General features: G+C 38.5%; 1 protein-coding gene across 1 annotated transcript in view; it reads right to left on the bottom strand.

Annotated features, from left to right (window-relative positions):
* Positions 1-9,100, bottom strand: part of VPS54 (VPS54 subunit of GARP complex) — a 96,786-nt gene extending 87,686 nt beyond the window's left edge. The window contains exon 1 of the mRNA XM_007476752.3: positions 8,962-9,100. The gene's annotated coding sequence lies outside the window, so the exon portion shown is untranslated. The remainder of the gene's footprint in view (positions 1-8,961) is intronic.
* Positions 9,101-13,033: the final 3,933 nt, after the last annotated feature.

Below are 13,033 nucleotides of genomic sequence, written 5' to 3'. Positions count from 1 at the left end.
ATCTTGGAAATCATAATTAGCAATTCTCCAAATTTCACCAAGATCCATATCAAACCAATTTGGACAATTACTCCGAAAATAATTTTGGATCTCAGGAAATCCATTTTTCACAAACTGACTGTGAATGTAATTTACATTTTCCTCTGTTAAAATATCCAACCCAATTCATTTTACAGAATAGTTAATAATTCTATCTAGGAAAGTGGAGGGAGTCTCTCCCAAACAAGTTAGCTTCCCACCCAGGATCCTCAATTGGCCAATTGGCAATTCGGGGGTTCCTATTAGTGTCCTCTATAATCTGTTGCTTCTTCCTCTTTGTCAATAATTCAACCATAAAGATGTCACAGTCCAAATAAGAAGGACTGTAAAGCTTAACTAAGCACTTGAACTGCTTTACAACTCCCATTGGTTCTTCTTCATATTTGGGGGTATTTTTCTTAAAGCTGTCTATATCAGCTTGTGTAAACCTTTTGTAGCATGAGATTCACTATATCATGCTCTGGGAACACTATGGGTACCTACCTTAAAGGAAACATATGGATTGGTGTGCTTTCAAATGCTTCAGTTTCCACTTCTAATTTAGTTGCTTCATGTTCTTTACTTTCTGCCATATTTCCTTTAGCCTTGAGTAATTTTTAATACTGAGTTTCCATTCTGTCTAGTTTAATCTCTAGATAGTCCCCTTTAAAATTAGAACATTCTTTGCAGTAGCTTGCTTGATGTTTGCTTTTAAATGTTTAAAAATGACTGCCAAAGATTTAATCATCATTCCCCTTATAAGGGGGAGGTGAGAGGGGTTGGGACAGAGAAAATCTGAATTCTAAAATATCAGAAAACAATGGTCAAAAATTGTTTCTACATGTAACTGAAAAAAAAAAGTAAACATCCTATAAAGAGGAAGTAAATAACAGTGGATTATAGTTTTAAGGAAGTATTCCTTGAACTAGACAAGATGTCGCCAAATGCCATTAGTGCAGTCTTAACTCAGATTAAAATGTAACTGAGAAATAGTTAACAAAATAAAAAAAAAAATTTTTTTAATTTAACAGAACTCTGTGAGAGCTCCAGGATTCTGAGCACCTTTCTGGAAGATTTATATAGAAAGACCTGGAAATGACATCTTATAGGATGAGAAGGCATCAAGGACTTACTATTGATACTAGATAAGAGAGCTAGCTACTCCATCAATGAAAAAACAGACCTGCTTAAGTATTAATCACTTGTATCCTAGATGTTTGAAGGAATATTTCAGTACCTTAATTCGATTATGTCTTTCTCTTTATGAGTAGTTTACTTTTGGATTGTGTTCTTTGACATGAGTCAGTAATATATCACATTAATGAAGGGGGAAAACAGTATTTTTTCAACTTTAAAAATTGTATCAACCTTTATTTACAAGTATGATAAAGAAAAAAGGTGTGAACAGAGAGTTCAACCAATTTGAACAAGTTTCTTAGTCTTAGTTATGGAACTATCTGGGATGGTACTCAAGAGTTATTCAGAAAGCAACTGCTAATGATCAGTTGGGATTTAAGGAATGAGATGGTTTTTTTTTCCCTTTTGCTTTAAAAAAATTTTTTTTAAGTGTGTAGCAGTTAGAATTAGTTTCTCTGCTAAAAGTATTATATTTTTATGAGGTTTATTAAAGATTAAGAAATAAAGAAAATAAGAAAGCACGTGCCTAGGAGGGTTGAAAGGCCCATTCAGTTTCACTTATACTACATCTTGAGAGATGTGTGCTTGGAAGCGGAAGCAGGGAGTGAGAGCCCAAAGTAGGCAGTCAGCCTAAATACAATTTCTGTTCTCAGCCCAGGTGGGAATTGAGGTGAGGCTACAAGGCATTTCAGGAAGTGGCCAAGGACTTCTAGGAATTGAAGTCTGGGGTTCAAATCTCCATTTTTACAAGTGGGAGAATTTCTTTGTTGTAGTAGAGAATTACATTATGGGTTCATGATGGCTTGAGGGAGGGGGACAATTAAATGGCTCAGTGGATTGAAAGCTAGACCTAGAGACAGAAGGACCTGTGTTCAAATCTGGCCTCAGATATTCCCTAGCTACATGTGACTAGACAAGTCACTTAAACCCAATTTATCTAGCCCTTACTGCTCTTCTGCCTTGGAACCAATATATAGTATTGATTCTAAGATGAAAGGTAATGGGTTTTTTAAGTATACATGAGGAATCAAGAATGTATGAAAGATACTGAATGTTGTGGTGAATCATTTTGCTACAAAGAGATTTACTCCGCCCTCCTCCTTGAGAATTCTGCCTCAGATTCCTGCTTTGTGAGCCTGGTCAAGTCAACCTGAGCCTTAGTTTCTTCATTTACAGAATAGATATACTAGAATTGTTGAGACAATCAAATGAGATAATATATCTAAACTGTTTTACAAACCTTAAAAGTACCACAAAAATGCTAGTTATTAAATGAAATACTATGGAATCTTAATATTATGTTAACTTATTCCATGTTTGGGCCATTACTGCCTTTTAGTAAATTTCATAAAGGAAAAAAATAAGAATATGTACAAAATGATAATTAGTATCAAAATAAACTCATTTACAGTTTGCCATACATATTCAAATCAATACTGCCTTCTGTATAATATTCAAGAAAAATGTAAAGATAATAATGACAAAAAAAAGTGGTACAAAAAATGAAAACGTCTAAAACCATTTTTACTAGAAATCTCTAAGATCACTGAGACCAACAGCTATTTATCACTTTTAAATAGAAATAATTGACACATATGCTAGAGGTCTAATAATTGTTTGCTTAATCAAATAAAATATCTACTTCTTTGCTTTCTTAAATATAAACTCAAAAACATCAACTTTTTTTTTTTTTTTACTGAAGGCAGAATTAAAGTCTTATTCCAATGTCTATGAAAATGGCCCTAATTTCTCAAATGATCAACAGATCTAGGGCTGGAAGATACCTCAAAGACTATCCAGTCCAATAGATGAGGCAGCTGAGATACAAGAAGGTAAAAAGTATGTTAAGCAGGTTACCCAGGTAGTATCCCGGAAGTATCTGCACTGACAAAATTTAATATCCTTAAAGTACTTAAAGTAATCATTTTGATTAGTATTTTATTGTGTGGCAATACAAGGATGCCCACAAGGACTAGTGGGATATTAGAAGTTTACCCCAATATCAAACATTCCCAAAAAGCTGTATTTGGCTAGTTCTGTTTCTATTTTTGAGCTTGGCTCTTGTCCCTTGATAAGAGGATTCTAACTCACTTTTCACGCCCATGCTGTCTATGCTACTTACTTCTCACTTCCTGCTTTTCCCCATTTTCTCTTGTAAAAAGTACACAGAATGCTTTGCTTCCTTATCTCTGCTTCCTTCCAGGAAGTCTCCTTGACACCCCTCAGCAGAAAGGGTCCTCCTCCCTCCTGAGTCATTGACCACTCTCTGTCTGAACTTCTCCTTTGTCTCTATTACAGGGTTAAGTTTCACACATCTATGAACTGTATTCTCTCCACAGATTGTAAATCACTTGAAGAAGGAACGGTTCTTTTCATTCTTGTGTTCCCAGAGCCTAGAGCAGTACCCTTGAGACAGTATTTATTTAGTACAAGTTTGTCAAACTGAATTGAACCCTAATCCATTTCAGGCTAGAAAACCAGATAAATAAGCTTGTTTAAAATGCTTTAAATGTTTAAAAAGCTCTAAAATGTTAAAACTCATAAGTGAGAGCCTAATTGCAAGGGCTATTAATTTGTTAGTGTTCTGATTTTTTTTATTTCCTGGTTCTGGACTGTGTTCTGGATTAATTGTGGTAAATAACCTCTGGAAAATTAGTTATTCTAAAATGTACTAAGAGTACAGGGTGAGGAATCAGAAACTGTATTGGTCACACTCATTAGTATGAAATCTTAGCCAAAGTCCCTAAACTTCTCTGTATCCCACTCCTTTTAACAGAAGAGAACTACTAACCTAAGATCTCTAAGAATATTACCAATTTCAAAAATGTAAACCCTAGGGGGCAGCTGGGTAGCTCAGTGGATTGAGAACCAGGCCTAGAGATGGGAGGTGCTAGATTCAAATCTGGCCTCAGCCACTTCCTAGCTGTGTGACCCTGCGCAAGTCACTTGACCCCCACTTGCCTAGCCCTTACCACTATTCTGCCTTGGAGCCAATACACAGTATTGACTCCAATATGGAAGGTACGGGTTTAAAAAAAAATGTAAACCCTAGTAATAGAGATTTCTGAAACTAATAACATTTTATATTTATAGTAAGTTATAGCTCCCGTTTTCACATTCTTTTTAATACAAGATCTCCAGATGTTCCTCTGGCTGTAAAGTGTAACATTTCCTCGAATCCCAATCTCACTAGATTGGCACAAAAGCACTGAACTGACCTGAGTCTACTTTGCACCTGCTCGAGCCTCCTACTCCTAGGAGTTTACATATTGATCTGCTCACATGATAGCCTTAACATTTGCAACATCTAGGATTACAACAGCATGTGTGCCATCAAATCTGGCTAAACATCTATTTCTCCAAATCCAAGGGTTATTTGTGGAATTCCACATTTCTCACTTTATTCTCTGCTGCCACTTCCCCCAAGAGGGCCATTCCTGAGGCATCAATGTGCAGATAACATGGTCTGCTCACTATGAGTCAGCCTTGTAGATTAATCTTCTTAAAGGGGTCATAAACACTATGGCTCTAGGAGTTTAGATCAGTGATAAACTAACCTGAGGGAGAGTTAGTTGATGGAGCTTCAGGCTTTCAGTATTTTAGGAGCCTTCAGCAATCCCTTTCCAAAGAAGTCAAGCTTCAGATGAGGCTTTTATCAGCCTCTATTTGAAATTCTGCCATTCTCTCCTTGCTTTCCCCCCTTCATTTTATTGCTCAGAAGGTACAGAGAAAAGACAAAGGGGAGAGAGTTTCTGATCTGTATCTGTGTTTCTATCTGTAGAGGTGTCCTGTATGAGCAAAATAAATCTATCTACCTTACTAATGGAATCTGAAAGGTATATTCACTCGTAAAGTGCTTTTAATTTTAACTATAACCAAAAAATGAATAGCCTAAAAAATGCACACACATACAATCTTTATTTTCTGATGTATCAGCAGAACTGTCATGCATAGGTTTAGAATGAAGGTAAAGGCAACTCAAAAGCACAGCCAAAGTGAACTTAACTTCCAAACTTTCACTTTTCCACTATGCTTTAAACTAGTCTAATCAAATCAAAGTAGATAAGAGATCCCTGTAGGTAACAAATTGGCTTAGAAAACCACAAATTAATATTATCTATGTTTTGGGGTTTGTTTGTTTGTTTTTAAGAACTAAGTGGTGTAATGGATAGAGTGCTGGGCTTGGAGTCAGTGAGACCCATCTCCCTGAGTTCAAATCCAGCTTCAAACTAATTGTGTGACTTTGAGCAAGCCACTTGAACTATTTCGCCTCAGTTTTTTTATCTTTAAATAAGAAGGAAGGGGGCAGCTGGGTAGCTCAGTGGATTGAGAGTCAGGCTTAGAGACGGGTGATCCTAGGTTCAAATCTGGCCTCAGACACTTCCCAGCTGTGTGACCCTGGGCAAGTCACTTGACCCCCATTGCCTAGCCCTTACTACTCTTCTGCCTTGGAGCCAATACACAGTATTGACTCCAATATGGAAGGTAAGGGTTTAAAAAATAAATAAACAAACAAATAAATGAAAGAATAAATGAATGAATGAATAAATGAATAAATGAATAAGTAGGAAATGGCAAACTTCTCCAGTATCTTCTCCAAGAAAACCCCAAATGGGGTCACAAAGAGTCAGACATGACCGAAACAACTTAGCAAAAATTTTTAATTTATTTTCTTAAGTATTTTTCAATTCCATTTAAATTTTTGAATTTTCACATCTCTGCTTTAAATGTCCTTGAACCACATAATCAAAAGATCTAAACTATAACTAGAAGCAATTGATAGCTCAGTGGATAGATACTAGATCTGGAGTCAGGACCACTTGAGTTCAAATCCTGCCTCAGGCACATGTTTTGTGACCTTGGGCCAGTCACTTAACCTTAAATTTTTTTCAACTGTAAAATGGTAATAATAAAACTATCTACCTCCCAGAGTTGTTATGAAGATGAAATGAGATATCTGTAAGTTTCCTTGCACATAGTAGGTATTCTATAAGTGCCTATTATTATTACTATTACTCTATTTTTATTATTATTCCTTAAATCACAATCCTGATCCTGTCATATCATCTGTGGAATATCTCAAGTTAAATAAAATTTCTTTCCCTTAACACCCCCTCAACTCTCAGAAGAAAATGTAAGGTCCTTTGAGTCAATTAAGCACCTACTATGGCTCCGCATTGAGCAACAGGGCAAAGAGGGATAAAAAGAAGTCCCTGCTCTCAAGGATCTCAGGGTCTAATGGAGGAGACAACATACAAATAACTATGTAGAAACAAGCTATATACAGAATAAATTGGAAACAAACAATAGGAGGAAGACACTAGAATTAAGAGTTGGAGAAAGGCTTCCAGAGGAAGGGATTTTAGCTGGGACTAGAAGGAAGCCAAGGAAACCAGGAGGGGGAGATGAGGAAGGAGTGCATTCCAGACATGGGGGCCAGTCAGTTAGAATGCCTAGAGTTGGGACTGAGTGTCTTCTTGGAGGAAGGAAGCTCAATGTTGTTATCACCAGCACTATGTATATAAGTGCTTAATAAATTCTGGTGATTTGAATCCTTATAACTGTGAATGCCAATAACTGAATCAGCCTTAGAGCAATGCTTTCTAATTTTTCCCAGTCCTCCAAATTTCATATGGAAATATATGGAGACATAATAGCTGTTAATTTTAAAATGGTACTCCTGATTTTAAAAAATCTCTGCTTATTTCCAAATAAAACAAAAGATAGCTAACAGTATTTAAGTTAGTCATCTTCAAAAAGGATAAAGAATTTTTAAAATTTCTTTGTTCATATTTCTAAAGCTAGTAACAATAAAAATCAATAACATGTTTATTATAATATTTTAAAGTGTACTAAATATTTTACATGCATTATTTCTATTGAGCATCACAACAGCTTTTAGAGATAGGTATATTATAGTCCCCATATTATCGATGGAGCAACTAAGGCTAACACAGGTTTAATGACTTGCCCAAACTACAACAAAAATGTCAGAAGCAAAATACAAAAATGAGTCTTCCAAACTCCAGTGCCAGCTTCATCCATTGTATTATACAAACTACCTTAAAACCAATTTTAACATTGATAGATAAGACAAAAGAATAAAATTAAAAAAGAATTCCACAAGCAAGATTTCAGATAGTGTTTCTTACAGTCTTAACACTAGAAATTTTCTAACATTTTGGTTTCAAGATGACATTAATTCCTTGTACAAACCCATTTTGTTAAACTCCCCCATAAAGAAACTTCAACATATAGATGTACAGATAAATCATAACCAATACCTGTTTAAACTTCTAATACTTTTTAACCAATATTTTGTCACCAGTAAAAAAACACTACTGAAGGAAAATCTCTTCTTGTTTGTGACCTACATAGCAGTAATATTCAAAAGAAAAGTTATTCAAAATAATTTGGAGAATCCTTGAAGTTAATAGTAAAAGAACAACCAGAAGGGTTTTTTTTTTTGTTCTATAAAAAGAATCATGAAAATAATTCTTTTCTTTTTAAGAGAGAAATCTTCATCCAGAACTTTCATAGCCCGGTATACTATGTGTACAAAAAATAAAATACACATACATATAAATCACTAAAGCATGGATCCAATGTAGCCCATTATGGTAAAGTTGCATAAATTTTTTAAAGCCACAATTACTAATAAAAAATATATATGTACTGAATGAACATTTTCAGCAGTACCTATCACAAATAATGGTGATCAATAAAACCCTCCAAGTAAGAGACCTTCATAAAGAGTTATTTTGAATCTGATCACAGTACAGAGGCATGCACCTGAACAACTCTCATCCTTCTATTAGTCCCATTGCAACAGTTCAGAAAACATTATTAATCCAAAAGTTGTTCTACAACTGAGAACTCCCAATTCATTAAAAACTTACTCTTGATCCACCATAATCTACAGCACGAATAAATCGATCATAAATGATACAATGATCGCGATCTAACTCCCAAGCATATACAAGGAAGGAAAAACGAAAGCACTTTTCATGAAATCGATTAGCTTAGTAAGCATTTCTCATTTAAAATGCTCTGAGTTTTACAAATCAGGAATTGGGCAACTAATTTGAAAAAGCAACAAATACCTAACTCCGTTGTTTTAAGAGAGAAAATCATGCTTTTAAAGCCGGCTGAAAGTATTTTTTTAAAGATATATTTGAGTACTTTGTTTTGGTACAGCCAATACTCTAAAAATGCCATCCCTGTACTTGGCATCAAGGGAATCATCATAAAAGGAGTTCTATCTATCAGTGGTAGGAGGGAAGAAGAGATATTTCCAGTTTTTGCGGCTCTGCAGAGAAGAAACAGGGACACATCTGGGGAGAATTCCCCAAGCGTCTCTAAGTAGAAAGGAGGGAAAGCCCCCTCCCTCTCCAAAGCAGATTAATGGAGTTAACTCAAAGTGGGGGAGAACCGAGATTAAGGAGTTGGGGACAGGTGGCGATCCGAAGGTGGGCTAAGGACCATGGGGATACCAGGATGCTACCATCTCTAAAACTTTCCCCAAGTCCTGGGATGAGAGGAGAGGGCCCGGTGGATAGCGGGTCCCGTGCTCAGCTGCTAGGGCAAGGACAGGGACAGTCCAGGCCTATGACCACGCCAGACCGGAGGCTGGAAGGCGAGAAGGCAGTCGAGTGGACCAAATAGGCCGGGTTAGAGCCCAGAGTGGGAGACAGGGAAGGAAGCTAACCCCAGCTCTCCCGCCCAACCCCCAACCTTTTCTCCTCTTTCTCCGTCCCGAGCGGGCGGAGGTCGGGGGAGGACTATGGGGCTGGCTTCGTACCATACCTGCGGATCCTGGGCAACCGCCCCCGGGCGAGGCCTAGCGCATGGCCGGGAGCCTCCAGACCTACACGTCGCCGCTGCCGCTGCCGCTGCCACTGCCGCTGCCGCCGGGCTCGGGCCGCCGCCGGCGCCTTTGGGCGCCCGGGGAGCCGGGCTCGGGCCTCGGCCCGGCCCCCGCGCCGGCGCTGGCCCGGGCTGCACGCAGAGGCGCAAGCCAGCCCCGGGAGCCGGCTCCGCTCCGGGGTGAGAGGCGGCCGCGGCGGCTCCTTCACGTCTCCGCCGGGCGTCCCGTAAGTCCGCAGTTTCCCCCGGGTCCGCAGCGCCGCCTCCGCCGCAGCCGCCGCCTCTCCCACATCCCCGGCCGCCAGAGGAGCTGCAGCTCCCACCGCCGAGTCTGCCGCCACGACACCCAGCACAGCCCGCCCCGGCCCGGCCTGGCCCCGGGCTGACGCCGCCGCCGCAGCTGCCACTGCCGCCTCAGCGACGGCCCCCAGCCCACAATCCACTGCGGCCCCGGCCCCGCCAACCGGGGCGGGAAGGCCGAGGCCGCTCAGGGGTGGGGGTGGGGAAGCACTCCTCCTCCCTCCCGGCCCTCGCGGGCTAAACATGCACTGGAGCTTCCCTATATGTCTCCCCGCAGGCCGGCCAAAGTTGGATGAGTTTCCTTCCCCTTTTTTTCTGATAATTTTTCGGAATTGTTTGGGGTTAAGTTATTCCTCCCACATCTAGGGATGACCCCCTATTTCCCATCTTCCTCTTTGTGGGGCATGACTCGCCCATGCCTTTCATATCCCCAAATTTCCAAGATGCCTTTAAAATGTTCCAGTCACTGAGGTGGGAGGTGGGGGTAGGGGGTGGCATGTTAACATCCAAATTGCATCATTCCCGCACCCCTTGCAAAAATACTTAATAATAATGTTACAGTAATTAATAATCCAGTTAATATTAAAGGACCCCGCCAAAAACTGCCTAGGCCTCAGAGACCTAGAAGAAAAGGAATGCACTTTCCCTCTTCTGAACAGTCCAAAGTTTCTTTATCAAGGAGAGACTGCCTCCTTCTGTTCCCTCAAGTTACCCAGGGAGTCACTTGAAAAGCAACTCCCTCCCCCAGGGTCTCCTGAGCCTTCCCCTGAACCTGACTAGACCTTTCTCAGAGACCTGAATCCCAACTGAGCCTATGGAAGCATCTACTTCCATAACCAGAACTAGATACTAAGTGTTTTAGGATAAATATAAGATAATCTTATGATCTTAAATATCATAGATCAAAGAACAAGAAAAGACCTTAAAGGACATTAGTCTAAGCCATTCATTTTACCGATGGCCTAAAGGAGTCACTTGCCCAATGGGGTCACCAAAGGTATATGTAGCCCAATTGGATTCTAACACCAGTCCTATAAACCTCAGGTTCTTCAGTCTTTCAACTGCACCAAACTTGGTAAATTAATCCTCACAGCTGAAAAAAATTTACTTAATTTACTTTAAAACACACACCACAAGCCATGAAACATATTTGACTTATTAGAGTCATTTTGAAAACTGAGGGCAAAAAGTGCTTGCCTGTCAAAGGGAAAGAAGGCTATTTATGGCATGTAAAAGAAGAAAAAACAAAGCCCACTTTAAAATTGTTAAGAAAAAATTATAAATTCAACAAACTGCTATGTTTCAGGCACCAGAGATACAAAAACAAATTCTCTGCCCCAGGAGAAATTAATAGTTTAATTAATGGAACCAGATATAAATATAGTATCATTTCAAATATGTTAAATGCATAGAAGAGATCAAACCAAGTAGCTTGACAGTTTCAAAGAAGGACATCAGTCATCTTTAGCTGGGAACTTAAAAAAAAAAAAGCAACAAGCTTTATTAAGTATCACCTTTGTGTTGGGCATTATGCTAAGTTTTGGATTTACAAGTATAAAAATGAACAAATCTCTCCCCTGAAGGATCTAACATTCTAGTGCAAATAATTAATTTGTTCACAAATAAATAAATAGAAGGCATACACAGAGGGTACTGGCCACTAAACCCATTCCTTATGAATATTCTCAGAGTACCACAGATGCAGATCACCAAATGGAAGAAGCTGGGGATATAGTAACAACTAGTAAAAGAAGTTCCTTGGCAAAACTTGGAAAATTCATACACATTTCTAACTGGTTCCTGTCTGCTAAGCATGGAGGAGCCTTTTTGATTGGATGAGGTTGCATTCAAAAGGCAATAAACAAACATTTTCTCATGGTTTGACTCCACTTCCAGGGATTTTCTCCTAATCGGTGGCTTCTAGTGAAAAATGGTGCCAGGAAAGGTTTCAGACTTCTCAACAAGTGATAATCCTTTGTTCTTTACCTCAGTGTTTGTTTGGGGCAAAGAAGATTAATTTGGAGAGTTTTAAAAGTTTAAAAGAGCTTTCAATGGATGGGGAAAAAAGGTAGAAAGACGAAGAGAACATGAAACCAAAAATGAAAAGATTTATTTTTAAATTCAGAAGAACAAGGTTAGAATCTGAGAATTGAGCCCATGTCCAGTTTTGCAAACTATGCATCATTAGTACCCAAAGGACCTTTGAGCAACCTCAGGTCCCAATTGAGTCAGTGACTCATCCAGCATCTACCACATTAAGACACGAATGATTCATTCAGCATCTAACACACTGGATCTGAACTTGGTGGAACCAATGCTCTGTAGAAAGTGGCTTAAATCTAAGCCTATTCTCCCTAGAGACCAGAGGGTGTCCCTGAAGTGTTGGGGGAGGGGAGAAGGGGAAATCTGTACTTCTGTTCTTACTATATCTTAAAAATAAATCTCCTTAATAGTAATACTGTGGAACAATCAAATGTGATAGACTTAACTACTAACAGCAATACAATGATGAGTACAGTTCTGAGGGGCTTATAAAAAAGAAGACTCTCCACCTTCAGAGAAAGAACTGTTGGAATATAAATACAGATGAAAGCATATGAATTATCACTTGTTTATTTGGATATATGTTTGGGAGTTTTGATTTTATATGATTATTCACTTGTAAAAATGAATAATATGGAAATATGTTTTGTATAGTAATAAATATAAAACCTAGATTGAATTGCTTGCCAGCTCTGAAAGAGAGGAGGGAAGAAGGGGGGGGGGAGACAATTTGGATCATATAACTTTGAAAATTTATTATTAAGATTTTTTAAAACATAAATTTCCTTGTATTAAAAGAAAATTGATGTTACTTGATTAAATGGAACTATGGTATTAGTCACTAGTGCTAAGAGTTGGGGAACATTCAGAATGAGAGTTTAAGGTAATAGTATTAAAGAAAAAAAGTCTGTGCTGCTAGATTACACATTACATAGCATTATGTTATGCATCTCTTCAGGTATTTTATGTTCTATTTGAAGTGGACTAATAGCTTCTGTCTAGGTTCCCACAGATGTGGGTAACAATGGTTCCCAAATACTATAGAAGCACTCAAGGCAACAAATATATGTATTGGGTACAAGATAACCTTTATTCCACCTCAAAGGAAATACATAAAATATGTAAAGGACTCACAGAAGCCTATAAATAATAAATTCAATTTTCCTTCTGTGGAGATTCCCACTTTTCCCCAAGGCCCTATAGTCTTTTATATTTAAGAATAAGCACCATTAGGTGGCTTTGGACTCTCCTTGGAAAAGAAACTAAAATTTCAAATTATTACTAGATCAATATCCACTTCTGATGAGTCTCAGTTTCACTCCAGAAATCCATATAGATGTAGCCCTTATAGGCTCTGGACTTAATCTGGCCCAACTCTCAAAGAGGTAGGTCAGATCTCCAGAGGAAGGCTCCTGTTCCCCCTCAAATTTCTGTGTATAATCCAAAAGGAGTGAAGCTGGGGCATATCTTCCTATTATTTCCTTAAGCCTTAATCCAAATTGTTCCTTCCAACATGAATCAATCATCATTTCCCTAATATCATGCAACCAATGATTAGTATCCCAATATTGATTTACCCTTTGACCCATACTCAATATCAATAATTAATTAATACCAATTAGCTTTTAAAAAGTCATATTTACTGAGAAAGAATAGTATGGATAGAAAT

This window comes from Monodelphis domestica, chromosome 1, assembly GCF_027887165.1.
Source record: "Monodelphis domestica isolate mMonDom1 chromosome 1, mMonDom1.pri, whole genome shotgun sequence".
Lineage (NCBI taxonomy): Eukaryota > Metazoa > Chordata > Mammalia > Didelphimorphia > Didelphidae > Monodelphis > Monodelphis domestica.
The sequence above is the reverse complement of the archived record's forward strand: the minus strand, read 5'-3'. Positions and strand labels throughout refer to the sequence as shown.